At 46.8% G+C, this 22,171-nt stretch overlaps 1 long non-coding RNA gene across 1 annotated transcript; it reads left to right on the top strand.

Moving 5' to 3' along the window:
• Nucleotides 1–1,225: 1,225 nt before the first annotated feature.
• Nucleotides 1,226–17,376, top strand: LOC134731438 (uncharacterized). The gene is made up of 4 exons (XR_010113706.1): nt 1,226–1,503; nt 3,520–3,611; nt 16,860–17,035; nt 17,214–17,376. It is a non-coding gene; the product is annotated as an uncharacterized lncRNA (long non-coding RNA).
• The last annotated feature ends 4,795 nt before the right edge of the window (nt 17,377–22,171 follow it).

The following is a 22,171-nucleotide window of genomic DNA, read 5'->3' as shown; positions in this document are numbered from 1 at the left end:
CTTGCGATAGTTTACTGAGAATGATGTTTTCCAGTTTCATCCATGTCCCTACAAAGGACACGAACTCATCATTTTTCATGGCTGCATAGTATTCCATGGTGTATATGTGCCACATTTTCTTAATCCAGTCTATCGTTGTTGGACATTTGGGTTGGTTCCAACTCTTTGCTATTGTGAATAGTGCCACAATAAACATACGTGTGCATGTGTCTTTATAGCAGCATGATTTATAGTCCTTTGGGTATATACCCAGTAATGGGATGGCTGGGTCAAATGGTATCTCTAGTTCGAGATCCCTGAGGAATCGCCACACTGACTTCCACAATGGTTGAACTAGTTTACAGTCCCACCAACAGTGTAAAAGTGTTCCTATTTCTCCACATCCTCTCCAGCACCTGTTGTTTCCTGATTTTTTAATGATGGCCATTCTAACTGGTGTGAGATGGTATCTCACTGTGGTTTTGATTTGCATTTCTCTGATGGCCTGGCAGAAGAAATTTCTTTCTTTTTTTTTTTTTTAAGACAGAGTCTTGCTCTGTCATCCAGGCTGCAGTGCAATGGTGCAATCCCAGCTCACTGCAACCTCCACCTCCCAGGTTCAAGCAATCTTCCTGCCTCAGCATACCAAGTAGCTGGGATTACAAGAGCCTGCCACCACACTGAGCTAATTTTTGTATTTTTAGCAGAGATGGGGTTTCACTATGTTGGCCAGGCTGGCCTTGAACCCCTGACCCCAGGTGATCCTTGGCCTCCCAAAGTGCTAGGATTATAAGCGTGAGCCACTGTGCCTGGCCTGGCAGAAGAAATTGCTAAGTAGCAAAGCATTCAAGAGGTGACTTAGGTGCTATTAAAAGCATTCCATTTTAAAAGGGAAACAGCATAAAAGTTCAGAAAATTTGCAGCCTGATGAAACAGTAGAAAAGAAAAACCCATTTTCTGAGGAGAAATTCAAGCCAGCTGCAGAAATTTGCATTAGTAGTAAGGAGCCTAATGTTAATCCCCAAGACCATGGGGAAAACTTCTCCAGGGCGTGTCCTAGCTCTCATCCTTCTGTCTCCCCACACAGAGCTTTCATGGCAGCAGATTCTAGGAGAGGGAGAGAAATCAGACAGGGTGCTAGTGCCTTAGTCGGCTTCAGGCTGCTATAAGAGTTTGCTACAGACTGGGTAAATTATATAGAACAGAAATTTACTTCTCACAGTTCTGGAGGCTGGGAAGTCCAAGATCAAAGGGCTGGCATCTGGTGTTTGGCGAGGACTTTCTTGCTTCATCCTCTGAAGGAAGAAACACTATGACCTCACATGGCAGAAGAGTGAAAGAATAAAAGGGATAAGCTCTTTCAGACGGGCCCCTTTATATATAAACAGCATTAATTCATTCCCAAAGGCAGAGCCCTTATGACGTAAACATCTCCCAAAAGCTCCACCTCCCAGCACTATTGCATTGGATATTACATTTCTAACACAAGAATCCTGGGGGACACATTCAGGCCATAACAACGAGGTAAGTAGAAATTTCTCCCTCTGGCTCCTCTGGGTGGGAGAGGTCGGGCAGGGTGAGGGAACTTGCTGGGGAAATGAGATTGGGACATTCATGCTTATGGATGGACCACAGGTTGAGTTTTCCACCGGATGTAAGAGTCACCTTCTCAGATATTATGGAGAATTTACTTTGTGTGCATGTACCAAATCACATAGGCCAGAGGACAGTGCTGAATGTTAGAGAAAATGATTGAACAGGGCCAGGTTTAAACTCCAGGTGAAGGGAATCTAAATAGGAAGGGTAAGACCTGGCAATGTAGTCATGACCACCTCCATAATTATTAACCCCCAATCCTTGGTTCCAGACTTTTAATCCAAAAGGAGAAGCATCTATTGGGCATGCCTTCTTGTGTGCCAAGTAATGCATTGTCTACACTTGAAAGGGGATGGGATGTTGGACTTTAAAATCATTTAAAAAGCCTATTTCAAATGCAGATTCTGGCCCCCAGAGATTTCAGTAAGAAAGGGACAAGGAATCTGATTTTTCATTTAAGAAGCAGATCAGGGCTGGGCGTGGTGGCTCACGCCTGTAATCCCAGCACTTTTGGAGGCCAAGGCGGGCGGATCATGAGGTCAGGAGATTGAGACCATCCTGGCTAACATGGTGAAACCCTGTCTCTACTAAAAATACAGAAAATTAGCCGGGCGTGGTGGCGGACACCTGTAGTCCCAGCTACTCAGGAGGCTGAGGCAGGAGAATGGCGTGAACCCGGGAGGTGGAACTTGCAGTGAGCGGAGATTGCGCCACTGCACTCCAGCCTGGGTGACAGAGCAAGACTCCATCTCAAAAAAAAAACCAAAAAACCCAAGAAGCAGCCCAGAAGATTCTGAAGCAGGTGATCTCTTAGCCACTCTTTGACAAGCACAGATTTAATGTCTCCTAGACCAAACAGGCAGACACAGCAGAATGAAGCTCTCCAGCTCAACTGCAGGGTAGATGTGCCTAGTTTGTCTTGTCCCTCTTCCTTGCCAAGGTGGCCATTTACAGCTGCCCTGTTCAATACAGATGAGCCACAGGAACTATTGAGCATTTGAAACGTGGCTAGTCCAAAGTGAGATGTGCTGCAAATGTAGCACAGACATGGAAGTGTGAAGATTTGGCAAAATCAAAAAATGTCAAAGACGTCATTAATAATTGTTGATGTTACACACTGAGATGACAATATGTGGGATTTATAGGTTTAAATAAAATATATTGTAAACTTGATTTCACTTTTTCAAAACTTTTTAAAATGAGGCCACCAGAAAATTTAAAATTACATTTGTGGCTTGCATTATATCTCCATTGGGCTGCCCAGGTCTAGTCAATCCCTGCCACAGAACACCGAGCAACACTTCCATCCTGTCCCCAGACCTACTGCCCTTAATCACTGAGGCCCGTTTGGAACTCTAATAGCTACAATTTATGGTTCCTTGTGTGCCAGAACTGCACTAAAAACCTTATCCATGTTATCTCATTTAATGTTTACAATCGCCCTCATGAAACAGCCATTTCAAGCTCTGGTTCTCAGGTACACCGCCCCCAGTACTGACCTCTTCTGAAGCTTTTCTGGTGCTGTATTGAAAACGTCCTCCTCTCTGTAAGTCCTCCAGCCACCTCTGAGCTGCTGGAGATCAGATCCATTTGTATTTTAATTCTCGCTTCCTAGCACATGGCACTCTGGGACGCAGACAGATTGACTTGGCCACCCTCTGGGTCACAGGGCACCAGGATTTGAATATGATCTGTCTGCAAAGTCCATGCTTTTTTGTGTGTTTTTGAAAATCACTTTACTGAGGAATGACACGTGAAAAGCGGTATGCTTTCCAACCATCACATATGCCAGCTCCCAGGTGGGCTGCTGTGGCAGCAGGGAAGGGTGCAGGGAGGAGAGCCCACTTCTCTTTCCCTGTGATTTTTTTTCCTGCATGAGGTTGTATGGCCAAAAAATGTGCAAATAGATTGGCAAACACTAAAGCTGGTCTTCGTTACTGACAGGTGAAAACATCTGTAAGACCCAAAACACCCAGGAAGGACGTTTGTAAGGTGACTAAGCCTGAGCTCCGCCTGTCTCTTTGGAAGCAGCCAAGGTACAGTAAATGCTCTTGAACACCAGGGGGCAGTGTGTGACCGCCGTTTCTCATTCTGTTCCCTACAGAGCCTCAAAGCAGTTTTTCCCAGTAAAGCTGGTCTCTGCTTCATGGGTCCTAAGTCTGAGCCTCTGTCACCTCTGTCAACAAGACTTCCTTTGAGTGACAACACTGAACTTAAGTAATGTAAGTGTCCACAACAGCTGCAGTCTGAGCAATTCTTAGGACAGGAAGATGTTTCTCTTGCTGCCTGAAGTACTAGAATGGTAGAGCATCAAAGAACCATAGATCCTTAAGCATCTCTGGGCAAGAGGTGCCTGCCTCCTATCCCTGATGGCACTGAGTCCCGTCTGGGACACTCTTATATTTTTTTTCTGTCTTTCTCCTTCCTTTCACCTACAAGTAAATCATTTCTCTTTTAAGAAATCAGTCAAGGCATCAGCAATGAACTCTGGGTATGAGATGCCCACTCGTAGGAGCTCAAAATCCCCAAGCTCCTGGGTATTTTCACATGGACGGGACGCTCTCCTCACCCTCAGTGTGCCCCAGCCGCGGCTCACCACCCTCGGCCCCTCCCCTTGTGGGTTCCCTTCTCAATGCCCTGCACCTGGGAGCCTCCCTCTCACCCAGACTTTGCCATGACCTTGTTCTGCTCACTCTCTTCTCCTTTCCCTGCCCCTGGCTATTCCCTGTCACCCACTGACTCCGTGAAGAGGACCCCCTCCCAGCTGAGTGTGTGACCACAGGGCCCACTCTGCTTTCCGCTGGAGGCAGCCAGTGAGTGGTAGAAGCATGGGATCTGCCTTCACACGGTCCAGGCTCTGTCACTGACCTGGCAGATAGCCTTGGACACCTGCCTGAACCTCTCTTCCCTTCCGCCCTTCAGATCCCTCATTTCCTCATTTTGGAGCCTCCTCTGGGGCACGTGCTAAGACCTCTGGGCACATGGTCATCGCTATGACCAGCCCTGGCCCTCTCCTTTTGGGGGGCTATCATTTACATGCTTCTTTTGGCACAGAGTTCATCTACATCCATGTTTGAAGTGATTGCCTGGACATGAATACAAGGGTCACTGCCTAACTCACTGCAATAGTTAAAGGGAGTAACGAGAAGGGGGCCCTGCTGAGTGGTCTGGAGTGGGGTAAAATGAAAGGCAAACACACCTCCCTTGATGCTTTGGACTCCTCTACAAGAGAGACTAATCTACTACATAGACTAGGACACATTCCGCAGATGAGGAAACAGAGGCTCATATAACGTTCAACAACTGGCCGGGCGTGTTGGCTCACGCCGGTAATCCTGGCACTTTGGGAGCCTGAAGCAGGCGAATCACTTGAGGTCAGAAGTTTGAGACCAGCCTGGCCAACATCGTGAAACCCCATCTCTACTAAAACTACAAAAAAGTAGCTGGGCGTGGTGGGGGTCGCCTATAATCCTAGCTACTCTGGAGGCTGAGGCAGGAGAATTGCTTGAACCGGGGAGGCAGAGGTTGCAGCGAGCCGAGATCTCGCCATTGCACACCAGCCTGGGGGACACATAGTAAGACTCTGTCAAAAAAAAAATAATTCAAAAGTTCAACAACTTGTGCAGAGCCACTTGCTACCCGAGGACCCGTGACTCAAGCACATTGGTGTGGTTTAAAGTCCACCCTGTGGCTCATCCCACGTTTCTCCTACCTCCGGGTCAAGGGGCGCTGACGGAAGGCATTCCGCTTGTGCCTTCCAAAATAAACAACTGCTTTCAAAAGACAAACGGAATTATACATAGACTAGGACAGTTGAAGAAATGCTGGATTCTGTCCCCTCAGGGAAGTGGCCGCCCGATCTGTGGAGGGACTGGGAGCTGCCCTGGCCCGCACAACCTGGAGCACCCCGCGGGCTTCAAGCGTGGGATTCATGCGTGGGACTCGCAGGCTCAGTCTGCAGGGGCGCTGCTGTCACCGCACCCGCCTCCCCAGCTCAGGCAGCCCGGGACTCCCTCTGGCTTATATGTAATAAAAAACAAAGGCAGTGTCTGGTTCAGATCCAAGAAAGCCACAGCAGTGGCCACAGAGATGTTTCTCCAAGTCTCATATCGATCTAAAATTCAGAATCCCAAGCATATTTGAACTGTTTAATATCCCCCATCTCCAAAGATGCTCTTTTTTAGCTAGTGTCCAATCCCTATATTACACTTCCTAAACAAGGAACATTCCCCATGCTGAATCCATGTGGTTCTTTCCTCTTCAGCGCAGAGAGCGGAGGTGGAGATGGGCTGCGATGCTCCCGCTGAACCGGGACCGTGCGCAGTCATTCCCCGCCTGCACCACGCGGTGGCAGCAGCAGCATGGGCTGAAGGGGCTGTTGGACGCGTTTGCAGCTCCGCCCGCTGAGAAGCCACTACTAAATGTCCTACAAACTGGCTAATCCCCAGGCCCTCCACAAGTGTGGTGAGGGGAGTGTGGAGGGAGGGAAGGAGGGCAGTGGCCAGTCAAGTCTTGGAGATTGTGCCTGATGGCTGAGTGTTCTGGAATAGGCCTGTCCTTTCTCTCATTGACAGGGGGAGCTAGAGCTGGCAGGAGAGGGCCAGGAATTTTTCTCTTGCTGACACTTTGCAACAGGTCTGACCTTTGCAAAGGACCCAGAACCCCATAAGGCCAGGCCTGTTCTTTTGCATATGAGATTTCCTCGTTCGCAGAAGCTATGACTTCTAGACCAGGCACGGTTGACTTCCAGCCTCCTCCCTCTTCTTCTAAAATTTTCTCCAAAAAGCACACCCACTGGCCCCCCTGCTGTGTCCCCTCCAGCTCTGGTCCTCCAGGGCAAAGCCCAGACTCCTTCATGGGGCGTTTCGGGCCTATGCACCTTCACCCCGAGTTTTCACTCCTGCCAACGCCTTATGTACATCCTATCAACTTCCTTCCTGACCCTCATCAACAGAGGTCCACTTTCCCACCTCATACTGTCTCTTGTACCTTCCTCTCCACCTCTTCCTCTTCTGAAAGGGCCCCTCCCTAGTCAGTGTTTAACTCATGTTCTTGGAACCCTTCCCTGATGTCTGAACTGTTAATTATAACCTATGCCACTTCCCTGGTGCCTGCAAACACTGCAAGAGTTAACTCATCTCCTGCTCACAATGATTCAGTCATCTGGACAGATGAGGACACTGAGGCACAGATATATAAACTTGCCTGAGGTCCCAGAGCTAAGGAAGAGGCAATCCTAAATTGTCATCTCTGAGTAAACTCACATATTCTCTGCCTTGGAACTCAGAGACTGGGATTTTGCAACTATGTTTCTCTGTAACTGATTATGACCCAAACAATGTCATCACATCTTCTTTTTTTTGAAACATAGTCTCACTCCGTCACTCAGGCTGGAGTTCAGTGGCACAATCTCAGCTCACTGCAACCTCTGCCTCCTGGGTCCAAGCTATTCTCCTGCCTCAGTCTCCTGAGTAGCTAAGATTACAGGTGCACCACCACGCCCGGCTAATTTTTATATTTTTAGTAGAGACGGAGTTTCACCATGTTGGCTAGGCTGGTCTCGAACTCCTGACCTCATGTGATCTGCCTATCTCAGCCTCTCAAAGTGCTGGGATTTACAGGTGTGCACAACCACTCTCAGCTAATGTTTGTATTTTTAGTAGAGATGGGGTTTTACCATGTTGGCCAGGCTGGTTTCAAACTCCTGAGCTCAGGTGATCCACCCTCCTCGGCGTCCCAAAGTGCTGGGATTAGAGGCTTGAGCCACTGTGCCTAACCCCAAACAGGGTCATACATCTTGATTCCCAAAACAAGGAATGTGGAGAAGTGGTGAGGGTTGGGATCCCTGTTCTTGCACTTGCTAGCTGAGTGATTTCAGAAAGGTAATACACACACACACTCTCTCTCTCTCTCTCCATTTTTAAAGTGGTGGTAATACTAGTAAGACTGTTGTGAGAATAGAGATTAGAGATATAATATGTGTTCAGTTTACAGTAGAGTCTGTGAGTGCAGTATCCAGGAGTATTCTATTTTATGGAATCTCCTATAGCCAGGAACTCAGCATCAGTCACTGTAAATGCAAATACATGCAGCCATATCCTGATGACTCTGTGAGGCTTCTTTTCTTTTTTTTTTTTTTGTTTGTTTGTTTGTCTGTTTGTTTTTCTGAGATGGAGTCTCGCTCTGTCACTCAGGCTGGAGTGCAGTGGTGTGATCTCGGCTCACTGCAAACTCTGCCTCCTGGGTTCACGCCATTCTCCTGCCTCAGCCTCCCGAGTAGCTGGGACTACAGGCGGCCGCCACCACGCCCGGCTAATTTTTTGTATTTTTTTTTTTTTTTTTTTTGAGACGGAGTCTCGCTCTGTCGCCCAGGCTGGAGTGCAGTGGCGCGATCTCGGCTCACTGCAAGCTCCGCCTCCCAGGTTCACGCCATTCTCCTGCCTCAGCCTCTCCGAGTAGCTGGGACTACAGGTGCCTGCCACCGCGCCCGGCTAATTTTTTGTATTTTTAGTAGAGACGGGGTTTCACCGTGGTCTCGATCTCCTGAGCTCATGATCCGCCCGCCTCGGCCTCCCAAAGTGCTGGGATTACAAGCGTGAGCCACCGCGCCCGGCCCATTTTTTGTATTTTTAGTAGAGACGTCATTTCACTGTGTTAGCCAGGATGGTCTCCATCTCCTGACCTCATGATCCGCCCGCCTCGGCCTCCCAAAGGCTCTGTGAGGTTTCTAAATAAACACTGTAACTCAGAAATATGTGTTTGGAGGTATTAAACTACAGAGAATTGAAGGATGAAAGCTTACCAAGAAATATTAGCTAGGGCCCTTTCTTTGACAATGCATCCCACATGAGGTTAAATCCCATAGCTCTGACCCACGAGGGGGCCCAAGAAACCTGAACTCTCATTTCCAGAGAACACTCTCCTTCTGCAGACCCCATTTTCCTTCAAAGCTTGCAGCCTGATTTCAGGGTGTGTGCTGGTTCACAGTGACCCCCAATCTGACACCCGCCACCCCACCTCATGCACAGGACTCACCTGCAACCCTCAATTGCACGATTCAACCCCACACTTCTGGCTGGGATGCTGGTCACATCTAACCCTGGCAGAGTCTTTCCTAGACCCCAGGACTTTGGAGGTGGAAGTAAGGAAGAACCAGTCTCTGCAGGTGACTGTAAATCTGAACAAAGAACCTGGGCACTGTGGGCCACCATTTCCCACCAGCCAGGCAGAACAAGTGTGCTGGGAGGGATGCATGAAGAGAGGATGGAGAAATCAGAATGTAAAGATGTGAAGAGGTTGTTTCCAGGGATCCCAGTAACATGCAAGCTCTCAGTTCCGCTCTCCCCAGAGGGGATCTCCTACAGCACCACCACTCACCTGGCTACCTTGCAATGGCCTCTGTTCCTTGCCACGAAAAAATGTCCTAACTATGACATCAAGCCCTCTGCAGCCAGAGACCCCCAACATGCTGTGATGAGAAAGTGCTGGACCCTGGTGACCTTGTCTGCAGCCTCAGAGTGTGTCCTGCCATCCCAAGTAGGTCTTTGAGAGAAGGGAGAATCCTTCCCTGCCATTGTTCTGCATGAAGAAAAACAGAAGTAAATGGCACTGGCGATGCTTCTGCCATCAACAGAAGTCCCTTGCACATCCCTCCAGTTGATTCATGGGAGCCCCACTGTCTGGGTGGATTGGGTCACCTCCAGCCACCCAATTCCCACTTAGAGCTATGATGGGGCTTGAGAGAGAAGTGCAAGCCCAAGCCTTTCCCCTGCAAACCACAGGTTCTGGGCCTCCTGCATCACCTGGGAAGCCGTGAAACCCTTTCCTCTAAAGGCTCACCTGGTGAATGGCCCTTCAGCATGAGCTCAGGACTCACATCCTAGGAATATCTTCCAGGAACCCCCACAGCCTTCAGTTGGGAAGGTCTCCTCCTCCACACCCATGCCTTCTGCTCTCACAATACTTCCCATCCTCCCCTCCAATGTTGCATTTTTCTCTTTTTCTTTCTGGACTGTGAGGTCCTTAAGAGAAGAGTTATCCTTCACTTCTTTTTAGTCACCTACTGGTGACAAATATTCAGTAAATATCTGTCAAACTGACTTTTCAAAATAACAACCAACCATCACACCCTTTCTTAGCATTTCTGGTTTGATTACCCGCACAGGATTCTCATGGGCAGCTCCCAATCTTGTGGAAATCAGTCCCAGGTTGAGCAAACAAGCAAAGTTTTCTCAATCATGTTTTTGGGTTCTAGTTTTTGACTTACAGATTTGATAGTTCTGGAAGTCCTGAGGCCTCTGCACCAGACCAGCTGACCCTGTAGTTTCAACATGTGGACCCCATGTGGACCATTTTGAGGCAGCTGTTAGACATAGTAATGTCAACATGCAGGAACTCTGTGTGATACCAAGTAAAGAAAGCACTAGCATGGCATGGAAGACATGGAAGGGTTGGGGTGAGGGTCAGGGTGAGGTGCTGGTGACTGTGAAACAGGACAGTGAGCCATGGGATGCAGAGTGGAATCCGGGGAAGGCATGGAGGGGCAAGGATATCTACAGGCCCATTAGCGGGTCATGTTTCCATTTGACTGTGGTTTTAGGCCATCTCAAAATGTCTCCATTATAAAAAGACCCTGTGTCAATATTTGTATGCCAATATTCCATACCCCACAGGGCTCCTCCCTCCCCTCAAACTCCCCTTCTGATCATCTGCAGTGAGGCTCAGAGCTACTGTCAGAGGGCGATGTTGCCGGGTGTCCAGGGATCACTCAAATAACCTGTCCAAGATGGCATACATTTCCGGAGACCTTTGGGCCAGAGTATCCCCAGCCTCAGACTGTCAGCTGCCTGGTCCGCATATACCCTGCCCTCCTACCACAGTCAAAACTCAGGCATAGACCTGCTGGAGCCAGAAAAAAAAAACAAACAGAAAGTCTCTCTCTTCACAGCAGATGACTTTCAAGCTACCTCGTGAGCTGACCTCAGGAGTAATAATGATGACAGTTGGATACTCGGCCCCTACTAGTTTTGCTATGGTGCAGACACTCACTCTCTTCCCTCTTCCTGCCACTGTGGCTGTGAAACCAAGTGTGGCTGAAGCCTAGTCAGCCTGGGCCTGCCTGGCAGTGATGGGCAGAGCTCTTCCGTTACCTATGATGGGTGGACAGCAGGAGTGAGAGATACGGGTTTTATTCCTTTTTTTTTTTTTTTCTTAAGATGGAGTCTTGCTCTGCAGCCCAGGCTAGAGTCCAGTGGCAATGATCTCGGCTCACTGCAACCTCCACCTCCCGGGTTCAGGTGATTCTTCTGCCTCAGCCTCCTGAGTAGCTGGTGTTACAGGGGTGCACCACTACCTCCAGCTAATTTTTTTGTATTTTTAGTAGTAGAGATGGGGTTTCACCATGTTGGCCAGGCTGGTCTCGAACTCCTGACCTCAGGTGATCTGCCAGCCTCGGCCTCCCAAACTGCTGGGATTACAGTCATGAACCACCGCACCCAGCCACGGGTTTTGTTTCTAACCACTAAGATCTCGGGTTCTTTTGCCAACATTGCATCCTCCTGCCCAGCCACTGACACTATGTGCAACTGACTCTTACATGGCCTCTTACATTTTACTATTAGGTTGACACAGAAGTAATTGTGCAATTACTTTTACGCCAACCTAATATGTTTTCGCGTATCCACACATGGCCTGCGAGAGTAAGCTGAGGTTCAGAAGGATAAAGTGGCTTGTCCAGGGCTATACAGCAAGTACACAGTGACATTACTTACCATTTCACAAGTACTTGCAGGCTGTAGGATCTGAGCTAAGTGCTCTGCGTGGATCATTCATCTTGGCCTCACAACAAGCCTATGATGCAAAGTTCATTTACCACCTAAATGCATCTCTGTCTGTCCCCTGCGGAGCTCAGGAACTGACTATGGCGGCCTGGGGAGTTTAACCTGGACTCAGTTCTGAAGCCCGTGCTCGTCTGACTCCACCTTTAGCATATCCTGACTAGCAAACCCAAGCAGAAAACAAATGCATGCTTTTATTGTGCTTAATGCTGAGAGCTCAGAAGACATGACTGTTTTTATTAAACTAATGACACCAAACTCATCTTACGTACCAGATTGACCAAATCATGTGATAGTGAAAAACACTGGATTAGTTCCTGTACTTCTGAAAGTTTTAGGAATATTTAATTTATATAAGTGCTTACTTATTTCTCTCTAAGCCTATTAGAATAGAACTCCTTTAAGGAATTTTATAAATTAATTTAGTAATACCATTTGGAGGTGGGAAAATATCACATACATAGTCATCTCTCAGTATCCCTAGGGGTTAGTCCAGGACCCCCCACAGATACCAAAATCCATAGACGCTGAAATCCTTGATATAAAATGGCATAGTATTTGCATATAACTATGCACATACTCCTTATACTTTAAATCATCTAGAGATTACTTAGAATACCTAATACAATGTAAATGCTATCAAATAGTTGTTAAACTATATTGTATTTGTATTTTTTTATTGTTTTGTTATTTTTATTTTTTCATGTACTTCTGATTTGCACCGGGTTGAATCCACGGATGTGGAACCCACTGATACGAAGGGCCCCCCACACCTCCTATGCATGCACAAACATATAGACAGACGCAAATAGAAATGTTATGGCTTTCATTCAAAAACTTTAGCTACCAGTCAGAAATTAATGGAGGAATGCACAAATTCCCAATTTATGTAAGAGTTGTTTCTTGTCTTTGCCCCGCTTTATAATCTAATCCAAATTGTATTTCTAGAAGATGGAACAAGTTGGAGCTACCTGCTCAATATGAGGGTTAAAACTTCCCGCCAATATTTGCAGAGGAAACTTTTAAAGTTTTCTTTGCCCTGCTGCGTAATCCTATGGGGGCTGTGGACTGAGTTTTAGGTGAGGGACTGAGGATACATCTTGATGTCTCCAAAGCCCATCTGAGCAAATAAAATTTGAATCTGCCTCAGATTAGTGTTTTAAGCCTCAGGTGCTTGCTTTTGGGGGTCCCTGAATCTCTCAAGAGCTCCCAAATCAGGGGAGAAGGGGGTCTAAAGTCCCAGTGACTACAGGGAGTTGAAGTGCTGGGATGGGATGGAAAAGTCTTGGAAAAGTCAACTTGGAAGATTTTAAGTTTTCTCAAAGAAGCCACGGACATTTTAAATTATCCTTAGTGCAATGATGCCAACCATAAAGGAAGTGGCTAGAGCTAGCCTTGTAGCTAGTGGTGAAGCAGCAGCAGGGGCTTGAGAACGGGGTTCCAGTCGACTAAGAAGTTTCCATGGAAGCAGTAAGATCAAGTAAGGAGATTAGCAAGGCCTTGAAACAAAAGCTAGGAGGAGCTTCCAGCCCGAGAGGTACCTCTCAAACAAAGAAGCCTGTGCTGTAATCCAGCCTCAGAGAATATACTGTCTCAAAAGTGACTCAAATGAATAAGCCTTTTTCTGACTTAACCACGGACACAAGAGGCATCTCCAAAGGGGGCAGAAAATGCAGCCCTTGTAATCCAAAGTCATGCCCAAAGATAACAGAAAGAAGGAAACCAAGTTGTCACAGGCATTAAGGGCAAGGGTCAAGGAAAGGGCTTAGATTTGGACATCCCTGAGAGGTGGCAATGGTGGGTAGGAGTATAATGTGCCCTGTGTCTCAGGTTCCCAACTTGACCTCTAGACACTACCTCAAGACACAGATCTGGCAGTTGACAACATTGGCAGGTGGAAAACCAGAGAGAATACCCTCTCTGGTTTCTAAAGCCAAGCTCTCAGGACACTATCAGTGAGCAATATTGGCTTATAGGACCAATACCTGGGTTCTGCCCTATCATTCACTTTCTTATAACGAATAATATTTTAAAATATTACAATATTTAAAACCAATATTTATAAGCAATATTGGCTTATAGGACCAATACTTGGGTTCTGCCCTATCATTCACTTTCTTATAACAAACAATACTTTTAAACAGCACAACACAAAACAGAACAGAGACATAATTGCTATCTATAACAGGGGTCTCAACAGCCAAAGACCTAGGTCTAACCAAAAGCATTCTCCTGTAAATCCAAATTTTGAAAAAGACAAGGAGAGACTCATACCACCCTTGCTGGGCTAGACCCGGACAGAAATCTTGGTGTCTGACTGGTGAGAAAGCATCTTTCATCTGACTTGGTCATAGAGCGAGGAGTCCCAGCCACATCACCTTCATTGTCAGAACTGTTAGGAAGAAAACTTTTCCTCTACCATATTAAGTTTAAATGATTGGAAGGCTGCAATTAACTGGCAATAGATATAGAGACAAGAGAAAAGACAAGGCTGATTACCTGCATGCAGGAGCACCATGGAAAGAGTAACTCACTGTCTAGCCAGAGGTACAGGTTTATGCAGCAGCTTAGCAAAAGGGAGAGTTCAGAGCTTTAAAGGCAGGAAGGTTCTGATGAGGCTTAACACAATTTCCTTTTTGGAATGTCATGGTGCCTAAGTCAGTCACCATCCTGACCTCTGCAGATTTGTATGGGGGATTGTGGTGGCAGCTGAGTCTCTTAAAACTCTGCTTAAATCAGATAAGGTAAGTTCAGATAAGATTTCTTTCTGTGTCTGCTGCTGAGTTTTTGATCCCTTCATAAGGAAAGAGAAAACAGAACCTAGCCAGCTTTGCAGCTATGAGGTGGGAAAAGCAGTTCAATCTCCTGATTCCCTACCGCTGGTCCTCCCTTTCCCTCAGCCACTGAAAAGTTTCTGAAGGATTTTTAATGAATGATATGAAAAAAAATATTCATTAGTAAATGTTATGTGTTATAAAACAGACCCAGAACTAGATCACAAAATATTATTTCTGGGTAATTGAATGACAGGTGGCTTTTATTTTCTTTGATGCCTTACTTTATTTTCCACAAAGAGTATGTATTTATTCTTTTTTTTTTTTTTTTTTTTTTTTTGAGACGAAGTCTCGCTCTGTCGCCCAGGCTGGAGTGCAGCGGCGTGATCTCGGCTCACTGCAAGCTCCACCTCCTGGGTTCATGCCATTCTCCTGCCTCAGCCTCCCGAGTAGCTGGGACTACAGGTGCCCGCCACCACGCCCAGCTAATTTTTTTTGTATTTTGTTTAGTAGAGATGGGGTTTCACCGTGTTAGCCAGGATGGTCTCAATCTCCTGACCTCATGATCCTCCTGTCTCGGCCTCCCAAAGTGCTGGGATTACAGGTGTGAGCTACTGTGCCTGGCATATTCATTCTATAATAAGTAAATGAGTATGCATTTTTCTGAAAAAAAAAATGCATTAAAAAAAGACATAGCAAACATAGTAAACATAGCAAAATATTGAGTGTCTGTCTTTGCACAGAACTATATGTTTCTCCTCACCAGACTTGTCACTGGGTCACCTTCTTGAATGCTGTAGAAGATAATTTATCTTAAAGTCAAAATAGTTGAAGCATCTAATCAATAAATTTTGTGATAGAATAATTGTTCAGAAATATCATCCTTGAGGCTGTGCACAGTGGCAAGTGCGGGTAATCCTGGCAACTCAGGAGGCTAAGGTGGGAGGGTCACTTGAAGCCAGGAGTTGGAGACCAGCCTGGGCAACATAGCAAGACCCTATCCTAAAAAATTTCCTTTTTAGTTAAAAAAAATAAATGATTACCCATTTTCAAAACCATGCCAATAAAACAATTGAAGACAAATTTGCTACAGGGTTCTATGTGGTGAAATATGGATTGCCTTTGACCTCAATTCTTACTGCAGTGACAAGAGGTGTGAATCTTACAGTCTGGTGAGCTTTCAGAGTGGGTCTGGATTGTGCAAATATATTTGTTGAGTGTAGAGACACACACACACACACACACATATCCAGGGTAAGTATTCCTTATCCAAAATATTTGGTACCAGAAGTGTTTCAAATTTCAGATTTTTTTGGATTTTGAAATATTTGCATATCCATACTGAGACATCTTGGGAATGGGACTCAAGTCTAAACACAAAATTCATTTATGTTTCATATATACCTTATACACATAGTTTGAAGGTAATTTAATAAAATATTTTTAATAGTTTTGTGTGCCCATCACATGAGGTCAGGTGTAGAATTTTCCACTTCTGGTGTCAGGTTGGCAGTCAAAAAGTTTCAGATTTTGGAGCATTTCAAATTTTGGATTTTCAAATTGAGGTGCACAATTTGTATTATCATATCTATTTACACGCATAGATATGTATTAAAAAAAACAGACTTAGAACTAGATCACAAAATGGTATTTTTGAATGGGTAAATGACAGTTGGCTTTTATTCTATTTTTTTTTTTTTAATTTTTTTTTGAGACAGAGTCTTGCTGTGTCACCCAGGCTGGAGTGCAGTGGCACAATCTCGGCTCACCGCAACCTCTGACTCCTGGGTTCAAGCGATTTTTCTGTCTCAGCCTCCCAAGTAGCTGGGACTACAGGTGCTGGCCACCACACCTAGCTAATTTTTGTATTTTTTTAGTAGAGATGGGGTTTCACTATGTTGGCCAGGCTGGTCTTCAACTCCTGACCTCATGATCCGCCCACCTCGGCCTCCCAAAGTTCAGGAATTACAGGCTTGAGCCACTGCACCTGGCCTATTTTTTAATTTTTATATCACATATAGGTATGATAATAAAATATCTTTTAAAAATGTTTGTCCTTTTTTGTTAATTTGGTATTAAATATAAATTCTAGAATTCCTGTCAGGAGCCGATTATACCTTGGACATTGGAGTAAAATACCGTGTCCAGTGCTTGCTTCTTTGGACTTTTGATTGCTACAAGATTGGATGAATGAAGATACGTTCGTAGTGTTCTGTTCTCACATCCTAACACACAGTGCACAAATCTGTCTGCCTTTGGTTTCAGAACTAACAGCAGGTGGACGGGCTGGAGAGTATAGGCCTCAATGCACCCCTTTGCGAGGGCTTCTGGCTCCCGGGAGCTCTCCTTCTTCCTGCATATTGTGGGCCTTCTTTCCTGTAATTCAGTCCTGTGCAGTCCCTGTCAAGGTGAGGGAAAAGAACGAATAACAACACAAACTTTCACTGAACACTTACTGGGTGCTGAATATGCTCAGCATTTTATATCCACAATCTCAGGTCCTCTTTTCCAGATGAGAACTTTGAAGCTACAAGGAATGAATACGTTGAACATCTAGTTATTGGAGAAGGTGCTGGGGCTCTGTCCAAATGTCAGCCCGGGTCAGCTCTTCTCTAGCAACCTGGGACTCCATAGCTCCAGGCATGTCTTACTCTCATCTATTTTTCTTTCTTAGTCCTAGACTGGCTTATTTCCAAGGAGATGCCACTGTTGTATAAGAAGAAATTTGATTGAGGCCTTTTTCCCTGGTTCCTGGTAAGGAGATGCTAAAACCCTTGGAATTTCTCCAGTGATAGGAGTGTCTTTGTTATCATGAGACCCTTGGATCGCACCTGAGTTTTTTCTAATGAGGTAACTTATGGTGGCTTCTGGATGGCTTCAAGATGGGGCTGGTCACAAGAAAGACCAACCATATGATTGAAGGGCTGGGACAGTGGGCCAAGCCTGACTCCTGGAGAGGGGAAGGGGGCTGGAGATGGAATTTAATCGTGTGGCCAATGATGTAATTAATTATGCCTACATAATTCAGCCCCAGTAAAACCTCTGGACCCTGAGAGTCAGTGGAGTGTCCTGGTTGATGAAGATATTGATCTGCCCACAGGGAGAAAGACCCTGGCTCCATAAGGAGAGGGCATGGAAGCTCTGGGTTCAAGGCCCTCCCAGACCTCACCGTATGCATCTCCTCATTTGGCTGTCCCTGAGTTGTAGTCTTTATAATAAAAGTTTAATAACAAGGGTGGTACTTTTCTGAATTCTGTGAATTGTTCCAAAGAATTATCAACCTGAGGGGGTTAGGGGAACCTCTGAATTTGTAGCCAGTTGGTCAGAAGTATGAATGGCCCTGGGAACCCCCTCAACTTCTGGCTGGCATCTGAAGTTGGGACTGTCTTGTGGAGGACTGAGCTCTTAATTCATGGGATCTACACTGACACCAGCCTCCACATAGTTGATGCCAGAACTGAACTGCAGAATCGAATCCAGCCAGTTGGGTTGGTGTCAGAGCACCACCTTTTCTTTACCCTCTTTGTACTCCTTCTCAGGAGGGGAAACCCTGTGACTGAGTGAAGCTAAAATTCTAGTACACAGGGCGGGTAAGGCTGGATTAAAATCAGCTTGTTTTCCAAAGCTTTCCTTTTGGCTCAGTGTTAAATCCACTTGATTTAGGATAGCCTCGGAATGCATTTCAAAAAAGTTGGAATCATCACCCTGTTGGAAGCTGCCGGGTGTTCAGCTGGAACAGTGGGAAGTCATATTACCTTGTCTAAAACTGCAGAGCAAGTGAAGAAACCCTGGGTCAAGGGAACCCAAGGAAAGTCTGTTCCTTGACCTTCGGTCTTGCAGGTCAGCAGAATGTTCTCCCTTTTGCCTTGGAGGCTCTGAGAGAGGTTGTCACTGTCCTGTAGATGAGGCAGAGGTGGGTGAGAAAGAGTCTGGGCTATTATCTCAATTCAAATGACACATTTATCTAAGCTCAAAGGGGAAGGAGCTTGGATTGGATCTTTGGTTTTTGTTCTTTGCATGAACTTCAGAAGAAATACTTATCATATTTCATGACTTCATCTTTGGAAAGATGTGGATCAAATGGAAGGTGTCTGGGGAACCTGGGTTCATAGAGCAGTGAGTTTCTGAAGAGCATCAGGGCTAAGAATGGCTGAGCAATAAATCTGTAACTTACAGTCACCCCAGAGAGCCTGAGATATCCAAGGCATGAGAGAAAGAAGTCTCTTATTTAGGAGAATATAGCCAATCCTTGAGCTACGACATACACACTGGGCTTTTTTGTTTGTTCTTCAGCCAATACAATTTTTCTTGCCTACCCAGTTTGCTGCTTATTAAAAAAATTCTCTCTGGGCAATGCATCTAGGTATATTTTGGATAAACATTTGGGGGCGTCAGAATCATCTTCAAATGAAAATGTAAGCATTTCTTGTCTTGGCTCACTGGGGATAGCAGCCACAGCCTTCTTATCTTGGTAGTAAGTGAGGCAGCTCAGTTCCTTTTCTTCCTCCCCCAAGGCCCTGGCCTGTCTCCAGCTCTGCGCCTCAGCGGGGGAGGAAGAGAAGGGAGGTAGCTGGCTGCTTGTCTCCAAACAGCAACGGAATGCCTTGGCCTGGCTGTTCAGTAATCCCCTGCCAGCTGGCTGCCTCCCTTTCCTCTGGGAACTCAGTGAATCACACCTCCGCAGTGCGTTTGGCTCTTGCAAGCCCTGAAGGGCTGGAGGCTTGTGCCTGCCAGCTCCAAGGAGCTGCAGCCCAACTTCTGAGCATGGATCATGTCGGGACCCTGGAATTTCTGAACGCAGGAGGCTTTCCAGCTGCAGGGGAAGAACACTCACCTGGAGGCACTGCAGGATTCAAAGTGGGTTGGGCTGTTCACAGGGAGGGGGCGAGCGCTTTTTCTTTCCCCATCTTTTCTTAGGGACCCTTCCAGGAGCAGACGTTTTTGCGTGTAGGGAAGCAAAGCAGGAGAAGAGTGCTTAGTCCTCTTCCTGTATCTGCTCCATGATGACCTCAGGTAAAGTAAACCTTGCGTATGCTCTCCAGCCATCAGTCAGGGCATGAGCAGAGCCCCAGGACGGTTGCACCAGGTCACGCGTATGACCAAATGCATATTTGGGGGTTTTATTTCAATAGTTCAGGAACAGGCACACAGAAGCAGGTAACTGCTGAGATGTCCCTTCTACCACTGGCGCAGAAGCATGCATTCTAAAACTGGATCTTTTTCAAAGGTAGGGATGTGATCAGGTTTTAGCTTCTTCCAGCTGGAGTGACTAGAGGGTCTTTCTTTAGATGGGGTATGAGGACAAAGGCCGAAGCAGCACAGGAAGAGAGCAAAGCCAATCCATCCATGGACATTCCCCACCCAGGAATGCTAAATGCTTCCCCAAGTTAACAGCAAGCCTCGGTTCTAAACGGAGGGCCCTGGGGTGAGGCTGGCCAGCTCTTCGGCACCGCAGAGCTCCTTCTAGTCGGGTTAGCAGACTTGCCAGGCCACTTCTCAGCCACAGGCTGGGAAGTCTCAAGTAGGAGAAGGGAAACCAGGAGCAAGAGGGAAGTGTGAGCTGAGCCCCACAGAGCTGTGGCAGGGTGGGAAGTCGAGGTACCTGTGAGGAAATTAGCCTGGTACTTCATTACAATATTCCTGTAGAGTGAAAGGAAAAAAAACTAGTTCCATGCGCTGCTCACGGGGAATTCCACATACAGTTCCCTCCTTACTTGGTGAAGAGCTGGTGATGGCAAGTCCTGCTTCTTGGCCCCAGTTCTCCCCAGCATCCCACCTCTGTGGTCACAGTCTTCCTTTGCAGGGGTCAGGCTGGAACCGGCCTCCTGGGGGCTGGCAGGAAGCTGAGGGAAGAGTGCATCATTCCTGACCTCTGCAGCCCCTCCCTTGCCCACTCTCCTGCTTTCTTCCTGCAGGGAGGGAGGAGGAACTTGCAGAATGGGAGGGGTCTGGCCACTTGAGGAATCCAGCAGCAGAGCAGCTGTGGGCCCCACGAGAGTCGGAGGGCACCCCAACCACCTCCAGTCCTTCTCCAGCACCCTCCTTGCATGCCACTCCTGTCATTGCCAAAGGGTGTTTTACAGAATTATTTTCCCTGAAAAGATCAAAATAATCTCCCCCCACCACCCCTGAGGCTTGCCCCCAGTCTATTCAACCCAGGTCCTGCAGGAACTCAACAGTGGGCAGTGACGCGTGATCCTCGGGCTGCTTCATGGGGTACTTCATGCTTCCTGCTCCACCTTCCAACTACTTCCTCACTCCCCATTCAGTTCAGAGGCCCAGGTCAGGCTCAGCGGCCTTCCTGACACATTGCCAGATGGTCTTGTCTTCACAGGTCTAAGTCACCTTTGCATTCTCTGGGTTGCTTGACCTATGGCCATTCCAGCACATCAATCGGAGCTTCCCCTGGTCCTTACCCTCTGCCTCATCAATCAGGACAGGTATCTATCTCATGGGTCAAGGGAGTTGCCATGCTGGCTCTGTTCACTGGAACATCTACCTTGTCCACTCTGCTGCCTCTTTCCTATTGGCCAAGTAGCACAGCCAAGCTTCTTGCATGGAGGAGGAGGAGAGAGAGAGGAAGAAAGAGGAACAGTTACAAAAAAAGTTCCACCTTTCCTCCTCTCCACCCCTCCTTCATCCACTATCTCTTTCCTTTCCTTGGGAAATAATGTCTTTCATACTCTCCAAGGTATGCATTTTTTTTTTTCCAATTTGGTAACTACTAAAATCGGAGCTTGCCTGTTAGAGGATGAAAAGCACCATGTCATAGTTTAATGGGCAGTGCGTGTTCTTTCTTAGTGGGAACATGGAGTACCATGTGTCTTACTGTGGAAGGCGTCTCAGAGGAGGTGAAATGCAGTATGTTGCTTAAAAGAGGCCACTGCGTTCCCCTTTTTTTCATGTGCCACTTAATTCTCATCTATTGTGTTCTGGTTTCTTTTCCCAACCACGCCACTGAAAAATGCTTCCCTGCGGTCGTCCAGGGTCTCCTAACTCTTAAAACCTGTCTTTTCCTGTCCATGTTTTACTTGATCTGGATGTTGTTTTTGACAGTACTGGCCTTTTAGAATCGGCTTCCCTGTTTCTAGAGCACACCCTCTCTGCTGCCTCTCCCACCCTCCCCTCCCCTCCATCCCCTCCCCTCCTCCCTTTCTTATGCAGGCCTTCTTGTCTCTTGGTCCCTGGGGCCAGCGATCCTCAAGATTTCTTCCTCAGTCCTCTACTCCTGCTACCCCTGTGCCTGGCAATGATACTCTTACCCTTTCTTCATCTGTCACCTGCAGACTAAAGGCTGCCGAGTCTGGGCGTGTACTGGATCTCTCTCTGGGCCCCTGCCTGCAGAATATCTCTCCTTGTATTTTCATTCCATAAACCAGGAGTTCTCAGTCTGCAGCGATGTCTCCCCCCTGCCCAGCCACGGGACATGTGGCAATGTCTGCAGATGTTTTTAGCTGTCACTATGTGGGGGAATGCTACTGGTATCTAGTGGGTACTGGCCAGAGACACCACTAAACATTCTATAGTACTTAAGACAGTGCCCTACAACAAAGAATTATCCAGCCCCAAATGCCAGTAGTAGAATGTCTAAGAAGCCCCGCGATAAGCACTTCAGATGGACAGTGCCCCAATCTGAACTTCCCCTTGAACATCTTCCATTATGAGTTGCCATTGCATCCTGTTTCCCTGTCTGCCTCCCCCACTGGGCTGGGAGCTCATGGATATGAACTGTGTTTTATTCATCTCCTCATCTCCAGTCCCTATAAGAGAATATGAATGGCATATTAGATAATCAGGCAGCAAGGTTGAATTAATGGAACATGTCATCACTGCCCTATGTCCCAGACAGCACAAGGTCTCTGAAGGCAGGGGTCATGATAACCTACCACTGGGTGCTGAGGAAAGGTGGAAGCAGTGTGTGACGTTTGAGATTTGGGGACGGGTAAGAAAAGTTGTAGAATGGAATTTCCATGGCTCTGCTGGGTG

This window comes from Symphalangus syndactylus, chromosome 9, assembly GCF_028878055.3.
Source record: "Symphalangus syndactylus isolate Jambi chromosome 9, NHGRI_mSymSyn1-v2.1_pri, whole genome shotgun sequence".
Classification (NCBI taxonomy): Eukaryota; Metazoa; Chordata; class Mammalia; order Primates; family Hylobatidae; genus Symphalangus; species Symphalangus syndactylus.
This window is presented reverse-complemented; position numbering and strand designations above follow the sequence as displayed.